The 16,329-nt window shown below is 37.1% G+C and overlaps 1 pseudogene; it reads left to right on the top strand.

The window, feature by feature from the left end:
• The first annotated feature begins 11,043 nt into the window (after positions 1 to 11,043).
• Positions 11,044 to 11,476, top strand: LOC110284405 (nuclear transport factor 2 pseudogene; annotated as a pseudogene).
• Positions 11,477 to 16,329: the final 4,853 nt, after the last annotated feature.

Here is a 16,329-nt window from a genome sequence, read left to right as displayed (position 1 = left end):
TTCACTTAGCTGAAACCCTGGTCCCCTCTTTATCTAATTCTCTGACCTACCCGTTATCTTGGGTTCTATCACTGATGGATATGTAGGCCACTAAGTGTCAGGGCTTGACGTTTCATTCCTGCTTTCCCAAAAGGACCAATCAGCTCCCACTGCTTTGACTTCCCATCAGGTTAGTCAAATATCCCCTTAAACAAGGAGCAGAAATAAATAAATCCTTTTTGTCTGACGTGGCTTTGCCAGTATTTGCTACGGTGATAAGAGAAGCAACTAACTTAACTACTGAAGAGAAAGCCCCTATTTATAGTAGTTAAGATTGTATGCTTATCATATCAATAGATTTTAATTGAATAAAGTGAAACATGTGCTTCTTATTTATCCAAAGACTTGGACAAATATACATCTCTGATTTTCCAAATATTTTCATTCTCTTCTTCCAGAATTATCACCTGAATTATTTTATTCTTGGCCTTATTAAAACTTCTTAAATTTTCAATAATCTTATAAGAGAATGAAATTCAAAGCTCAGGCAGTTTTTTAGGATGGTAATTAAAATATTTGTTATTTTAATATACTTGAGTAGAAAATGATTTAAATTTAATTGATGAAATAAATTCTGTTTTCAAAGTATAAATGAAATTTCCCTTAAAATTTCTAATAAAGAAATTTTGAGTGAGCTATTAGATCATTTTTAACTGTAAATAATAGTGTGCATAGCTCTTTCTTTGCTCCATTGATGTACTGGCTGATTTTGTGTCAACTTGACACAGGCTGGAGCTATCACAGAGAAAGGAGCTTCAGTTGGGGAAATGCCTCCATGAGATCCAACTGTAAGGCATTTTCTCAATTAGTGATCAAGGGAGAAAGGGCCCCTTGTGGGTGGGACCATCTCTGGGCTGGTAGTCTTGGGTTCTATAAGAGAGCAGGCTGAGCAAGCCAGAGGAAGCAATCCAGTAAATAACATCCCTCCATGGCTTCTGCATCAGCTCCTGCTTCCTGACCTGCTTGAGTTCCAGTCCTGACATCCTTTGGTGATGAACAACAGTATGTAAGTGTAAGCTGAATAAACCCTTTCCTCCCCAACTTGCTTCTTGGTCATGATGTTTTGTCCAGGAATAGAAACCCTGACTAAGATAGTCAGATACTTCACAAATTAAATACAATTTTCCACTTATTTTTGAACTAAAAAATATTCAAAATAGTTTTCATATAGTATATCCTAATCATAATTTCCCTCCCTTGTCTTCTCCCAGATCCTTCTCATTTCCCCATCTATCTAACTATATGCCTTCTTTCTCTCACTTTGTAGAAAACAAACAAGCAAATAACAAAGTGAAACATATAATCAGAAAAATAAAACAAAGCAAAAATGAGAAACACATGCATACACCATTAAAACCCCAAATCAGAAACTGTAATAGATAAGCAAAATAAAATTAAGGTAAACAAATAAATACTCAAACAAATTGTTATGAGTCAAAACATCTCCAAAAATAGCATTGAGTTTGTTTTGTATTGGCCATCTACAGCTGGTCAAGGGGCCTCACTTAAGGTTAAAACGTTGATCTATTTGAATAGCAGAATATTGGTCGGAGTCATTTTGCTGCTACATTCTTTTAGAAGAACAATAGTATTTCATTTTCCCCTAGTTCCGCGGCTTATCTGGTCTCAGAGTGTTGGCCAAACAAGCAGTGTCAAAAGCTTTTTTAAAAGTTCTATATCAACCAACTCCTTTTGTTTGTAATCAATATTTGTGTTTTGTGTGACTTTTGTTTTGTTGGAGGTTTTCAGAAATAGGGTCTTGCTATATTAAATAAAAAAAAGTTTGTCCTACTAAGAGGCCATTGCTTTTCAGTCTTGAATATGAAAATCTACAGATATACATTTATGTCTACAGTTATTTTTATACATTTGGGTTGTTTGTTTGTGAAGCTAAATAGAGACTCATCCCAAAGCCAAGCTTTAGTACAATCGCATGCACTTCATTCTAGCTCTTGCACAATGTCCTTCTCTGACAGTAAGAAATTGGGCTCTTACCATTACATCCATTGTTAATTTATTCAAGTTCAGAATAATAGAATAGTCACTCAAATCTGTGAGCCCATGTCTCCATGGTAAATAATTTTACCAACTAGAGTATAGACCTTTTGTACTACTCTATATCATTTTTGTATTTGCAAAAAAAATTGGTTTTTGTTGATATATCTCCCTTTTATCTAATTCTATTCTTTTATCAGGTCTATTTTCTACTGGAAAAACTTTATTATTTTAATATATTTCATTCTACTATAAATGTTAATATGTTTCTAATCTCTGCTTTTTATAATATGTCATAGAGAATCATGCAGATATGACTTTGCAGACTAGTTTCTTTATTTAGGAAGATTTATTTATGAGTCATTCATGTGTATAAACTTAGTAGTTCATATCTTATATACTGATGACTAATATTCTTATGTTTTTATTTACTTATTAAAAGGCACTTTCTTAGTCTCTCTGTGTGTTACTATGACAAAACACCCCAGACTGTATAATTTATTTATTACATAAAATAGTAGGATATTGCTAAAGGAAGCTATTATGACAACCTGAATTTGGAAGCCTATAAAGTCTAAAATAAATTTAAAATGTGTTCACATTGCAGGCCAGCATGGCCTGCTGTTCATGTACACTTGCAACTTTACAACAGTAAACAGACATTGAATAGTTTTCATTGTGTTCTCTCTTTCCAATGTAGCTAGAAGTATGGAGTGAGTATGGTATTCTAACTGCATTTAAGACTCCTATTAGTATTCAGAACCTGTTCCCCTAGCCTCTGTGTACTCTGCCATAAGATATGACACTTATATCTGTCCTAATAGATATATTCTCAGGCTACTAGAGTCATTGTATGCAGGCCTACTGGAAAGAGGTTATTCATTCCTAAGCAAATTCTGAATGGTACTATGAGAAGAAAAGCTCCATCCCTTGGCTGTTGGTCAACAAAGATCACAAGACATACAGTTCAGCACCACCCACAGCAGCAGAATAAGGTACTAAGCTAAAACATCTAAGCTCAGATCTGATCTGCCTTTGTGCTTCTCTCTGTCTTCAACAGTTCTGCTCCCAAAACTGATTTGAGAACACTCCTTATATGATGTTCTTTCTTGAGAATTTGTTCTCAAGGGGCTCAAACTGAAGAAGAGGCATGAACTATATAGCCAGCTTTCAATGTCAGGAATCTTTGCAAGGACATCTAGCAAATTTATTCTTAAAAAAGAAAATAAGAAAATAAGATGGTAATGATAGTAACCATGATTCAAAAGAGTTATTTTCACAGTCAAAAATAAAATGAAATCTAAAATGAGATAAATAATCTTTCAGCTCAGAGAAAGCATTATGGATTGCGTCTCTTCAAGAAAACCTCAAATGAGTCCAGGTTATTAATTTGCATAACATTGATTTTTTGGTTACCTTTTAAAATTGCTCTTTTATTCCATATAGTTATGAATGCCAGTGGTTCAAAGAGCTATTTTGCAACTATGTTTAGACATATTAACATTAAGGTGTTTAAGTGTATAACTGAAATTCCAAAGTGGGTATCTTTTAACTTTTTGTGTGAAAGCCCAGAAAGTAAGTAATGTGATTTTCAGCCCCAGAATTGTGTTAAAACCATTCAACTTCACTATTACAGTATTAAAAAAAAATAGACCAGTAGAGAATATACAAATATATTTGCATGTGGCTTTCACAATAAAACTTTAGTCAGTATAACACACAACAGGCCTTATGTCCTATGCTAGCTTCATGGTTGATCCGTCATTCTTCTGCATACAAGAAATACACATCAGCAACAAAGATACATATTACCTCAGAGTAAAAGGCTAGACAAAGTTTTCCAATCAAATGGACCTAAGAAGCTAGCTGGAATAGCCATTCTAAAATCTAATAATATAGACTTTCAACCAAAATTACTTAAAAGGGACAGGCAAGGAAACTTCATAAGCATCAAGGGGAAAATTTAACAAAATTATATCTCAATTCTGAGCCCCAAAGACAAGGGCACACATGTTTGTAAAAGAAACATTGTTATGTTTAAATAGGTGCATATCCAACCCCACACATTAATATAGGGAGACTTTAACACCCTACTTTCACCAATTGACAGGACATTCAGACAAAAACAAAACAGAGAAATAATAAAACTAACAGAAATTATGAATCAAATGAACCTAACAGGCATCTATAGGATATTTCATCCAAACACAAGAGAACATATCTACTTCTTAGCACCTCATGGATCCTTCTCCAAAACTGACCATATACCTGGTCACAAAGCAAGTCTCAACAGGTGCAAGAAAATTGAAATAATGCCTTGTCGCTTATCAGACCACCGTGTGCCACTAAGTGCCTCCATAAAGAAATCAGAAACTTCTCATATCAATAATTTAAAAGTATACCTGAAAGCTTTAGTAAAAAGAGAAGCAAGCACAGCAAAAAGGTAGGAAATAATCAAAACCAGGGCTGAAATCAATCAGATGGAAACCAAGGAAACAATAAAAAGAATCACAGAAACTAACAGCTCATTTTTTGAGAAAATCACCAAGATAGACAAACCCTTAGCCAAACTAACCAAGAGGCAGAGAGACAGTATACAAATAAACGATGCCAGTATGCAAAATGGAGACATAACAACTGACACTGAGGAAATTCAAAGAAACATCAGGTCTTCCTTTAAAAACCTGTACTCCACAAAATTGAAAATTTTGAGTAAAATGGATGATTTTCTAGACAGATACTACTTACCCAAGTTAAATCAAGATCAGGTAAACTATTTAAACAGCTCCATAACACCTAAAGAAATAGAAGCAGTCTTAAAAAACCCTCCCCACAGTAAAAAAAAAAAAAAACACAGAGCCAGATGGTTTAAGTGCAGAATTAAATGTCTTCCAACAAACAAATTCCAGGACCTGAAGTGGAAACTCAAGGCTTCTTTCAAAAGTTGGAATTTGTTTGTTGGAAGTGGGTTGGGGAGCAGGGCGGGGGAGGTTATAGGGGGTTTTGGGGATAGAATTTGAAATGTAAATGAAAAAAATATCAAATGAAAAAAGTCAGTTGTGTTGGATAGTGTTTTGCTGGGGCAAATATGTGAAGGAGTGTTTTCTTGAACAGGAGACAAGGGAAAGGATGTTTTGCTAAGGCAGCCTCATAAAGTAACTAACATTTCTCTGAAGCAAACACAGATGAAAAGACATTCTCCTAAAACAAGCACTTGAAAAGGCATGTGATGAAGGATCCTTCACTAACAACATGAACATGTTGGTCTGCCTTACATTGTGTAGTTAAGGTCTTTTTGTCAGGACTCTACCAGGAGAATTGCATCAATCAAACTTCTGGTGGTGTGCTACTGCCTTTTATTATTTCCACAGACTCAGACTTACTGCCAGAGTGACGTCATCTGAGACAGACTCACATGTAGTTTTTCTAAGACTCAAGTGATGAGGTAAGAATCATGGTGAGGCAACACGTGTGGAGAACACGGGATGTTTGGAGGGAGTATAACAAGGACTCAATGGAATGACTAGAGTTAGCATGACAAGACTGTAGAACTAGCTGTGAAATGCTTGTTGGTCTTGAGTCTTCACTGATCATTTTGCTTTGCTGAGAGAGGCACTGCCAAGACCTTTCTATGTTCTTCCTGTTAACCATGATCTGCCTGCTAACTTGTGCTGAAGCTGAGGCCTGGCTGTTTCTGCTTATTTTCATTTGCTAAACCTACTCTACTGAATTGGACTGCTGGTATGTCCATGAAGTATTTGTGAGTGGATTGAGTTGCCACTGCTGACCTGTGAACTGAACTGCCAATTTCCTTACAATACAGATTTGCTCCAATCAACCATTTCTAAAGAGTCCTCTTCCTCCATAGCCTTTCTTTTCTACTACCTCTGGTAGGTGGTATGCTAGAAGGGAAATTAAAGCATTTAAGAACCATCTTTAAAAGTAGGCTTAAAAAACACATGAAACTTAAGAAGAAGGAAGATCAAACTGTGGATACTTCGTTCCTTCTTAGAATGGGGAACAAAATACCCATACAAGGATTACAGAGACAAAGTTTGGAGCTGACAGGGAAGGAAGGACCATCCAGAGACTGCCCCACCAGGGAGCCATCCCATAAACAACCACCAAACCCAGACACTATTGCATATGCTAGCAAAATTTTTCTGACAGGACCATGATATAGCTGTTCTTTGTGAGGCTATGCCAGTGCCTGGCAAATACAGAAGTAGATGCTCACAGTCATCTATTGGATGGAACACAGGGCCCCCAATGAAGGAGCTAGAGAAAGTACCTAAGGAGCTAAAGGAGTCTGCAACCCTATAGGAGGAACAACAATATGAAATAACCAGTACATCCCAGAGCTTGTATCTAGTTGCATATGTAGCAGAGGATGGCCTAGTCAGTCATCATCAATGGGAGCAGAGGCCCTTGGTCTTGCGAAGATCATATGCACCAGTACAGGGGGATGCCAGGGCCAGGAAGCAGGAGTAAGTGGATTGGGGAGCAGGGCGGGGAGAGGGTATAGGGGATCTTTGGCATAGCATTTGAAATGTAAATGAAGGAAATATCTAATTTTTAAAAAGTAGGCTTAAAAACAATTAAAGTTACAAGGACCAGATGGTTTTAGTGCAGAATCGGGCCACAACACAGAATTATATGAAACTCTCAGTGAAGTGCTAATACCAAAACTCCTCAAACTATTCCACCAAGAAGAAACAGAAGGAAAACTTTCAAACTCATTCTATGATACCATAGCCACCCTGATACCTAAACCACACGAAGACTCAACAAAGAAGGAAATTTCAGACAGATTTCTCTTATGAACATTGATATAAAAGTACTCAATAAAATATTTGAGAACTGAATCTAGGAACACATCAAAGACATCATCCATCAAGATCAAGTAAGCTTTATCCCTGAGATGCAGGATGGTTCAATTATGAACAAACAAAATCCAATTATGAACAAACTGAAAGAAAAAAAATCTCATGATTATCTCATTAGACACTGAAAAAGCCTTTCATAAAATCCAGCACCCCTTCCTATTAAAGGTATTACAGAAATCAGGAAAACAGGGCACATACCTAAACATAAGGCAATATACAGCAAGCCAACATCAAACAAAATAGAGAGAAACTTAAAGCATTTCCACTAAAATCAAAGATAAAACAAGGTTGCCCTCACTCTCCCTGTTTATTCAATATAGTACTTGAATTTGTAGCCAGAACAATAGTTCAACTAAAGGAGATCAAGTGGATAAAATTAGAAAGAAAGAACTCAAAGTATCACTATTTGCAGATGATATGTTAATACATATACACAACCTCAAAAATTCTACCAGAGTACTCCTATAGCTGATAAACAACTTCATCAAAGTGGTCAGATATAAAATTAGCTCAATCAATAGACCTCGTTATACAGTTGATAAATGGGCCAAGAAAGAAAGTAGGGAAGCAACATTCTTTACAATGGCCATCAATAATATAAAATATCTTGGTGTAACTCTAATAAAGCAAGTTAAAAATCTGTGTGACAAGTTCCTGAAGAAAGAAATTGAAAAAGATATCAGAAGATTACAAGATCATGGTTAGGTAGGATTAACATAGAGGAAATGGCCATTTTACCAAAAGCAATCTACAGATTAAAAACAATCCCCATAAAACTCCAACACACGTTTTTATATAACTTGACATAGCAATATGGAAAAACAATAAGCCCAGGATAGCCAAAACATTCATGAACAATAAAATAACTTCAGGAGGAATCACCATCTCTGACCCCAAGTTGTATTATAGAGCAATAGTGTGGTAAAAAACCCCACCACCACCAACCACCACCAACAACTGCATGGTACGGGTACAGAAATAGACACATTGATCAATGGAATTGAAATTAAGACCCAGAAATAAACCCACACACCTATGGACAGTTGAATTTTGATGTAGAAGTGAAAACCATACAGTGGGAAAATGAAAGCATCTTCAACAAATAGAGCTAGATTAACTGGATGCCTACATACAGAAGAATGAAATAGATCCATAATATCACCCTGCACAAACCTCAGTCCAACTTAATCAAGGACCTCAATATAAAAATTTGAAACACTAAATTTCATAGAAGAGAATGTGGGAAGTGTCCTTGAACATATTGGTACAAAAGATAATTTCCTAAATAGAACACCAATGGCATAGGCTCTGAGATCAGCAATTTATAAATGGGACCTCATGAAACTGCAAAGATTCTATAAGTCAAACAAGACAGTCCAGCAGCCTACAGTTTGAGAAAGCATTTTTACCACCCCTACATCTGACAGATGCCTAATATCCAAAATTTAGAATGAACTCAAGTAGTTAGACAACAACAACACAAATAATCCACTTAAATAATACAGAACTAAACAGAGAATTCTCAACAGAGGAATCTTGAATGTCTGAGAAGCAGTTAAATAAATGTTCAAAGTCCTTAGTCATTAGGGAAATGCAAATCAAAACAGCTATAAAGTTTCATATTACACCCATTAGAATGGCTAAAATAAGAAACTTAAGAGATAGTACATTGCTGTCTTGGATGTGGAGCAAGGGGAACACTTCTTCATTGCTGGTGGCTGTGCAGACTTGTACAACCATTTTGGAAATTAATTTGGAAGTTTCTCAGAAACTTGTGGGACTAGTTCTACCACAAGACCTAGCTGTATCACTCCTGGCATATACCCAAAAGATCCTCCAACATCCCATAATGATACTTGCTCAACAATATTCATAGTAGCTTTATTAATCACACTAAGAAACTGGATACAACATACATGTCTCTCAACTGAAGAATGGGTTTAAAAAATGGTACATCGACACAATGCAATACACTATTCACCTATTAAAAACAAAAACATCATGAACCTTGGAGACAAATGGATTGAGTTTGAGAATATCATCTTGAATGAGTTAATACAGACACAAAAGGACATGTAGGGTATGTACTTACTTAAAGTGGATATTAGCCATAAAATGCAGGTAGCATGATACACTCCACAGACCCAAAGAAGCTAAAGAAAGGAGTGAGCTTGAATCCCATTTAAGAGGGGGAATAAAGTAGTCATAAGAGGCAGGTGGAAAAAGGGAAATGGGAGAGAGTAAGAATGGGGAGGGGAATGCAGTGTTCAGGATTTGGTGTTAGGAAGAACAGGAGATAGGGCTAGAGGGCCATGAAAAGGAATGGAAATCTGCAACTGACAAGATTGAGGAGCTGATGAGCATCTCCAGGAACAGACAGAGACCTTACATAAGGCAGGCTCCCAAGAATCACTGGGGGTGACCTTAGTTGTGACTCACTACATTAGGGATATGGAACCTGAAGAGGCCACCTCCTGTAGCCTGGCAGGAACCCCAGCAAAGCTATAGAGACTCCAACCTACCCACAACATTTTCAACCCAAAATTTATCCTGTCTCCAAGAAATGCAGGCAAAGGCTGGAGCAGAGACTGAGAGAATGCCCAACCAGTAACCAGCCCAGCTTGAGACATCCAATGGGCAAGCACCAATTCCTAACACTATTAATAATATTCTGCTATGCTTGCAGACAGGAGCATATTGTTCTCTGAAAGGCTCCATCCAACAGCTAACTTAGACAGATAACAGACACCTGCAGTCAAACAGTGAATGGAACTTAGGGACTCTCTTATGGAAGGATTCCAGCCCTCCCTTTCCTAAAGGGGATAGGAAGTCTACAGGAAGACCAACAGAGTCAATTATTGTGGACCCTTAGGGCTGTCAGTCTGAACCACCAACCAAAAAACATATGTGGGCTAGACCTAGACCTCCCTGCGCATGTGTATCAGATGTGCAGCTTGGTCTTCATGTGAGTCCTAAACAACTGAAATGGGGGTTATCCCAAAAACAGTTGCCTGTAGTGGGGGATATGTTCTTCTAGCTGGGCTGACTTATCTGGCCACAGTTGGAAGGAAGCACCAAGACTGGCAGAGACTTGAGGTGCCAGGTTGGGGAGATGCCTAGGGGCTCCCACTCAGTCAGAGGAAAAGGGAGGAGAAGGGGAGTGGGAATGGGGGAAGGATTGTGGAAGTAGGTGACCAGCAGGGAGCAGGGAGCAGGATGTAAAGTGAATAAGTAAATTTTTTTAAAAAAATTAAAGTAAAATAAAATCTAGTAGAAATAATTTTTATAAAGTAATTATATATATATATATATATATATATATATATATATATATATATATATTTGGTTTTTTTGAGACAGGGTTTCTCTGTATAACCCTGGCTTTCCTGGAACTCACTTTGTAGACCAGGCTGGCCTTGAACTCAGAAATCCACCTTCCTTTGCCTCTGCCTCCGGAGTGCTGTGATTAAAGGCGTGTGCCACCATGCCAGGCAAATTATATTTTTGAACAATAAAATTTAAATTTACTTACAATAGGATCTGGAAAAATAAAACACATTTATGAATAATTTAACTGAAGGGAAAAATTGCAATAAAAACTACAAAGTTTTGCTCATGAAATGTTTGAGAAGAACTGACTAAAAACATTTATGTTCATACATGAAAAAGTTTAATGTGAAAATATCAACTTTACCAGAATCCTTATTAATTTAATTAATCCTTATTATTTCAATTTCTTTTTGGTTAAAAATGGGAGCCTATCCTGTAATTTAACTGTAATTTAATTATAACTGAATAATAAACATAATAGGACACAAAGTTATACAAAATCACACAAAATAGGAAAAAGACTTTGAAAGAATTGTAGGATTTATAGTGCTTATTCTCAAAACATACTATAATTTACTATAATCGGATAACCGTGATATATAACACAAGGTTATAGGCCAATAAGACCAAATAAGCTCAACGAATATGCCAAGAGCATCCAAAATGTAAATAATAAGGATGCCAACAATTTATTCTGGAATGCATGAACTTCCACAAAGGAAAAAAAAAAGTTACAATTGTTACCATTGAAAATATGCAAGTGGAGACCGCGCTGGGATGCCGCTGCCGCTGCCGCCATTGTGCCAGCCCCATGGGTCTCAGAGGTGGGTGACTCTCCAGGATGGGAGACAAGCCAATTTGGGAGCAGACTGGATCCAGCTTTATTCAGCATTACTACCAGTTATTTGATAACGACAGAACCCAACTAGGCGCAATTTATATTGATGCATCATTGCCTTACGTGGGAAGGACAGCAGTTCCAGGGGAAAGCTGCCATTGTGGAGAAGCTATCTAGCCTTCCATTCGAGAAAATTCAGCATAGCATCACGGCGCAGGACCACCAGCCTACACCAGATAGCTACATCATCACCATGATTGTGGGCCAGCTCTAGGCTGATGAAGATCCCATCATGGGTTTCCACCAGATGTATCTATTAAAGAACATCAACGATGCTTGGGTTTGCACCAATGACATGTTCAGGCTTGCCCTGCACAACTTCGGCTGACCTATCATACACAAAGGAGCAGGGCCGAGGCGGGAGCGGGTGCAGGGCGCTTCTGACACCTTGGTGTTGTGCATGATGTTTGGATGCTAGACTAGTGGCATCTGACAGGAAGTTTGTGTTGTACCAGCGCATGCCTTGTAAAGACTTAAGTAATGCAAACAATTGTCGGGTTTGGTTTATTTGTTTTGTTTTTTAATCTACTGACAAGTTGCTCTAGTAACCCAAAGAAGTGAAGGAGAAAGCAGCTGCCTCACCAACCGCCCAGATATTGATTTGTTCAGATGTTTCAATGCCTCATGATACAATAAAACCACAAAATTGTTCTTAACAGTTTAAAAAAAAAGAAAAAGAAAAGAAAATATGCAAGTGTTATTTCAAATTGCATTGAAGACCTAATTTGGGTCAGACAGGTTGTTCAGTGGATTGGAGTACCTGCCCTGTAAGCATTTGAGTTCAAATTCCCAGTACTCGTATAAAACAAAACAAAACAAAACAAAACAAAACAAAACAAAACAAAACACAACACAACACAACACAACACAACACAAAACAAAACAAAACAAAAGAAAACAAAACAAAACAAAACAAAACAAAAGCTAAGCATTGCCATGACTAACCTCAATGCTTTTAAGGAATAGAGAGATACAGTAGCAGAATACTAAATATCCTCCTCTGTCCTTTATAAGTATGTGAGCACAAACATCTCAACCATGTATGTGCATGCATCACAGTTTTCACACACAAACACATACAGAGAGAGAAACAGACAGAGAGACAAAGACAGAGTGAGACAGAGACAGACTGATTAAGATTTAAATAAAAACCTAAAGCCACAAAACACACAAACACACATAGGGGAAATTCTTCATGACTTTGTTTTGCTTCTAAAATTTATCAACAATAACAGAAGCAGTTATAGGAACAGGAAGACATATAGACTGTAACTCACCTAAATTATAAACTTCTGAGCCACACGGAGGGCACTAAGAAGGGCAAAGTTAAATCACACAATAGGAAAGTTGTAGCATGGACCTGATAAGGTTTTATCATAAAGAATATATAAGAACCACAACGCAGCAATTTTCTGAAATGGGCAAAAGATTTGATAGCTATTTCTTCAAAGACCACGTACAAATAACTCATAAATGCACAAAAATGCTCTATAATATTCAACAATAGTGAGATATAAATCAAGAGCATAAGATGATGGTATTTTCTAGCTACTGAGACAGCTATAGTTCCTTGGAAATGGGACCATAAGTGGCCGTGAGAATATGGAGATGTTCAAAGCCCTACACATGCTGGTAGAAATATAAAATAAACTGCAGCTATGGAAAATAGTTTGCTAGTTTTTCACAAAAAAACATGCAAAATTACCTTAAGACCGAGAAATTCTGGTCACAGATTTAGTACCTACAGAACTAAAAACAGAGCTATCAGTCATCAGATGACCATCTTCACAATAACCAAAAGGTAGCAGCTATCTAAGAATACATTGAATGACACATGCATGAATAAAGAAAAAGGGGTATATATGTGCATGGAAATCTCCAACCTGGAGAAAACTTAGTTCTGATTTATGTAGATGCACTTTGAGCTTACTGAGTGAAATAAAGCAAATATGAAGTGCAAATGCTGTGTGATTCTGCTTCTATGCAATGTGTAGTCTATGCTCGCACATGGGCTCACAGTTTGTAACTGTGGGTAAAGGAAGAAATGTCTAGTTACTTGGTGGTCAGAGTTTTGAAAACTGCAACCCTCATTATGATTGCGTACACTCATACAAGTGAGTTGGATATTTAAGCAAGCTGAAATGAAAAAATTATGTAATGTATTGCAACACAATAAAGCTATTTATTGAAAAAAACTGTCACTCAAATTTGAAGTTATTCTATTTTAATTCTTGTGAATCTTAGGAATATTTTTAAAAATGACTATTTCTATTTTGGCCTGTATATAATGTAAAGAGCACATTATTAAATTCCACTGTGCTTCATTTAGTAAATGTTAATTTTACTTTGAATAATAAAATCTTCTGTTCCCATTAAAGGAAATTTATGTTCATTAGACCCTGAATGGGACTCTATAATTCTAGAATTTAGCCTTAATCCTTAAATACCTTTATTCTTACTATAGAGGAAAGACTTTGTGAAATTTTTGCCATTTGTTTTTCATAGTGGAGGGTAAATTGGGACATCATCTTTATCTGTTGTCTGTACATAACTTCCCATTGTCCATCAACCATCCTTCCCATTGTTCCTAAGAAATACTCATACATTTTAAGGAGCCAAGAGCTACTACCTTCTTGGCCATAGAGGGTCACTGGCTTCAGTGGAGCAACCTGAACCACACAGTTCGCATTCCTGTCATGAATGAAAAGGCTGTAGGTATTTGCTTCTGAATGTTGGAATTCCAGCATTGAGAATTGGGAATTCCCCAAGACTGGGATGTTTATGCGATTCTCCATATAACTGTCAGAAAGCAGATGATCATGACCCAGGAGAGGGAACAAGCAAGGCAGAGGGCATCAGGGGACTTCCACAGTGCCAGTGAAGAATAACTTCTCTGCTGAAACCAGCCTTGACTCCTGTGAGAATCTTCAACTCAAGCTGCCTTTTCAAGCATAAATGATTCAAGTAAATTTGCAGTGTTTGCACCAAAAGAATCTAAGCAAAACATTTGAAGTAAACACAAATGCATTCAGGGTTAAATTATAAATTATGCACAGGCTTTTACAACTTCAAAGACATTTTATATTTGTAAAAAGTAATTTCATATTTCCTGCCTCTACCACCCTCAGGATAAATATTTAATCTCCTTAGCCATTCTGGGTGTTCAGGTGAAATCATGTCAGAAACAAAAAAAGTCTAATAGTCTACATGATGCTAACACATTCTCTATTCCAAGCAAAAAGCAATACAGCTTTCATATGAGTAGAGTCAGGCACACAGAGTGCCCAGCGTGCTCAAAGTGGCCATAGAGGGAGCACCACGGTTTATCTCAATTTTGGTAGTCTCAGATCTTTCATTTAGAAGTTACCCAGCCAGCGTTCCATGTTAAGGCCAGCTTTCTGTGTGTGGTCTGATTCCTCATACCTCACAGTTTAGCATACAGACACAAACAAGCACGCTAAGTTCTCAGGCACCATTCAAAAATGCCTGGGTTTGGGGGCTGGTGAGATGGCTCAGTGGGTAAGAGCACCCGACTGCTCTTCCAAAGGTCCAGAGATCAAATCCCAGCAACCACATGGTGGCTCACAACCATCCGTAACGAGATCTGACTCCCTCTTCTGGTGTGTCTGAAGACAGCTACAGTGTACTTACATATAATCAATAAATAAATCTTTAAAAAAAAAAAATGCCTGGGTTTAAAGGGTTCTGTTTCAATGTAAGGACAAAGCTTCCTATTGGATGAGCTATAGGGGGTTTCCGAAGGGGAGACCTGGAAAGGGGAAAACAATTGAAATGTAAATAAAGAAAATATCTTATTTAAAAAAGAGAGAGAGAGAGAAAGGTTTCATGTAACTAGGGATGGCCTGGCAAATACTATGTAGCTAAGTCTAGCCTTGAGCTCCTGATTCTTTTGCCTCTACCCCCTAAGTAGAGAACATACAGGGATATGTCAGCATACCTAGCTTATTTGCATGTTTTAAAATGTATTTTTAATTAGAATACAAAATTGCAGGTTTCCTCATGTGTTTTTACTCATGCATTGTTTTGGTTGATGAATTTCTCAACCCACTAATCCATGATGTTACCCCCACTTCAACCCTTTTGTACCTAATCCTGCCATTTCTACTTTCTTACCACATGTTTGTCTTACCTTCCCCACCTCTCACCTTCAAAGCTTGTTTTCTTATCCTATCAGTCTATTAAGCTTTCCTGTACGCTAACTCCTGCTCAATTCCACATACATAACGTACATAAAAGAGAAGATGGGAGTTTAATATGAGAGAACACTTGCTATATTTGTCTTTCCAACCTGGGTTAGCAAATTTAATAGAATATTTTCTAATTCAATTCATTTTTAAAAATAAATGTATAATATCTTTTTCCTTATGAACAAAATTCCACTCTACCTTGTTGAGGTTTGGTCTATATGTGTTGTAATGCTAAATTCTATATTCAAAGGTCTAGCCTAAAAGTGACTTCTTAGGTTTACAAGTTTTTGTTGTGCAAACTTTGTTCCTTGATTTTAAAACTATTGGTTAAATAAAAATGGCTATAGCCATTACAGGTAGGTGGATTAGGAGTGACCTGGGGGAAGGAGGAGGCCTGGGAAAAAGAGGAAAAAGGAGAGGGAGGAGGAAGTTAGCATGAAGGGAGAAGAACTATGAGCAGATAGCCAGGGGAAACAGCAAGTATCTGCGTTACACTACTAGGTAGGTATCCAGGCCTGCACTTAAAAGAGTAGACTAGTGGTGACCCACAGGTATTATCAAATCCAAATAAAATAACCATAGTTGGGGTCTCATTTATTTGTAAACTAGTCGAGGATAAGCTTAAATTGTTCATAATACACTATATGTTTTCATTATCCATATTCATCATCAATTGATGGACATCTAAGCTGATCTTATCTCCTGGTTATTGTGAATAAAGCAGCAATAAATATGAATGTTCAAGTCTTTCTGTGGTAGAATATAAAACCCTCTAGGAATATGACCAGTGGTCACATTTAGAAATGCTTTACACTTACTAATATCTGTGGTGTGGGGAGGGATGCAAATATGTATGGATGCACATACTATGATGCATGGTTAGAGGTCAGAAAAAGAAGTTTAACAGTTTAATTCTCTCCTTCCGAATTCCACTCCCAAGTGCTCTAGCAAACCCAGGATCATAGAATCAGAG

This window comes from Mus caroli, unplaced genomic scaffold, assembly GCF_978045245.1.
Source record: "Mus caroli unplaced genomic scaffold, Mus_caroli_1 scaffold_18, whole genome shotgun sequence".
Classification (NCBI taxonomy): domain Eukaryota; kingdom Metazoa; phylum Chordata; class Mammalia; order Rodentia; family Muridae; genus Mus; species Mus caroli.
Note: the sequence above shows the minus strand (reverse complement) of the source record. Positions and strands in the feature narration are given on the sequence as shown.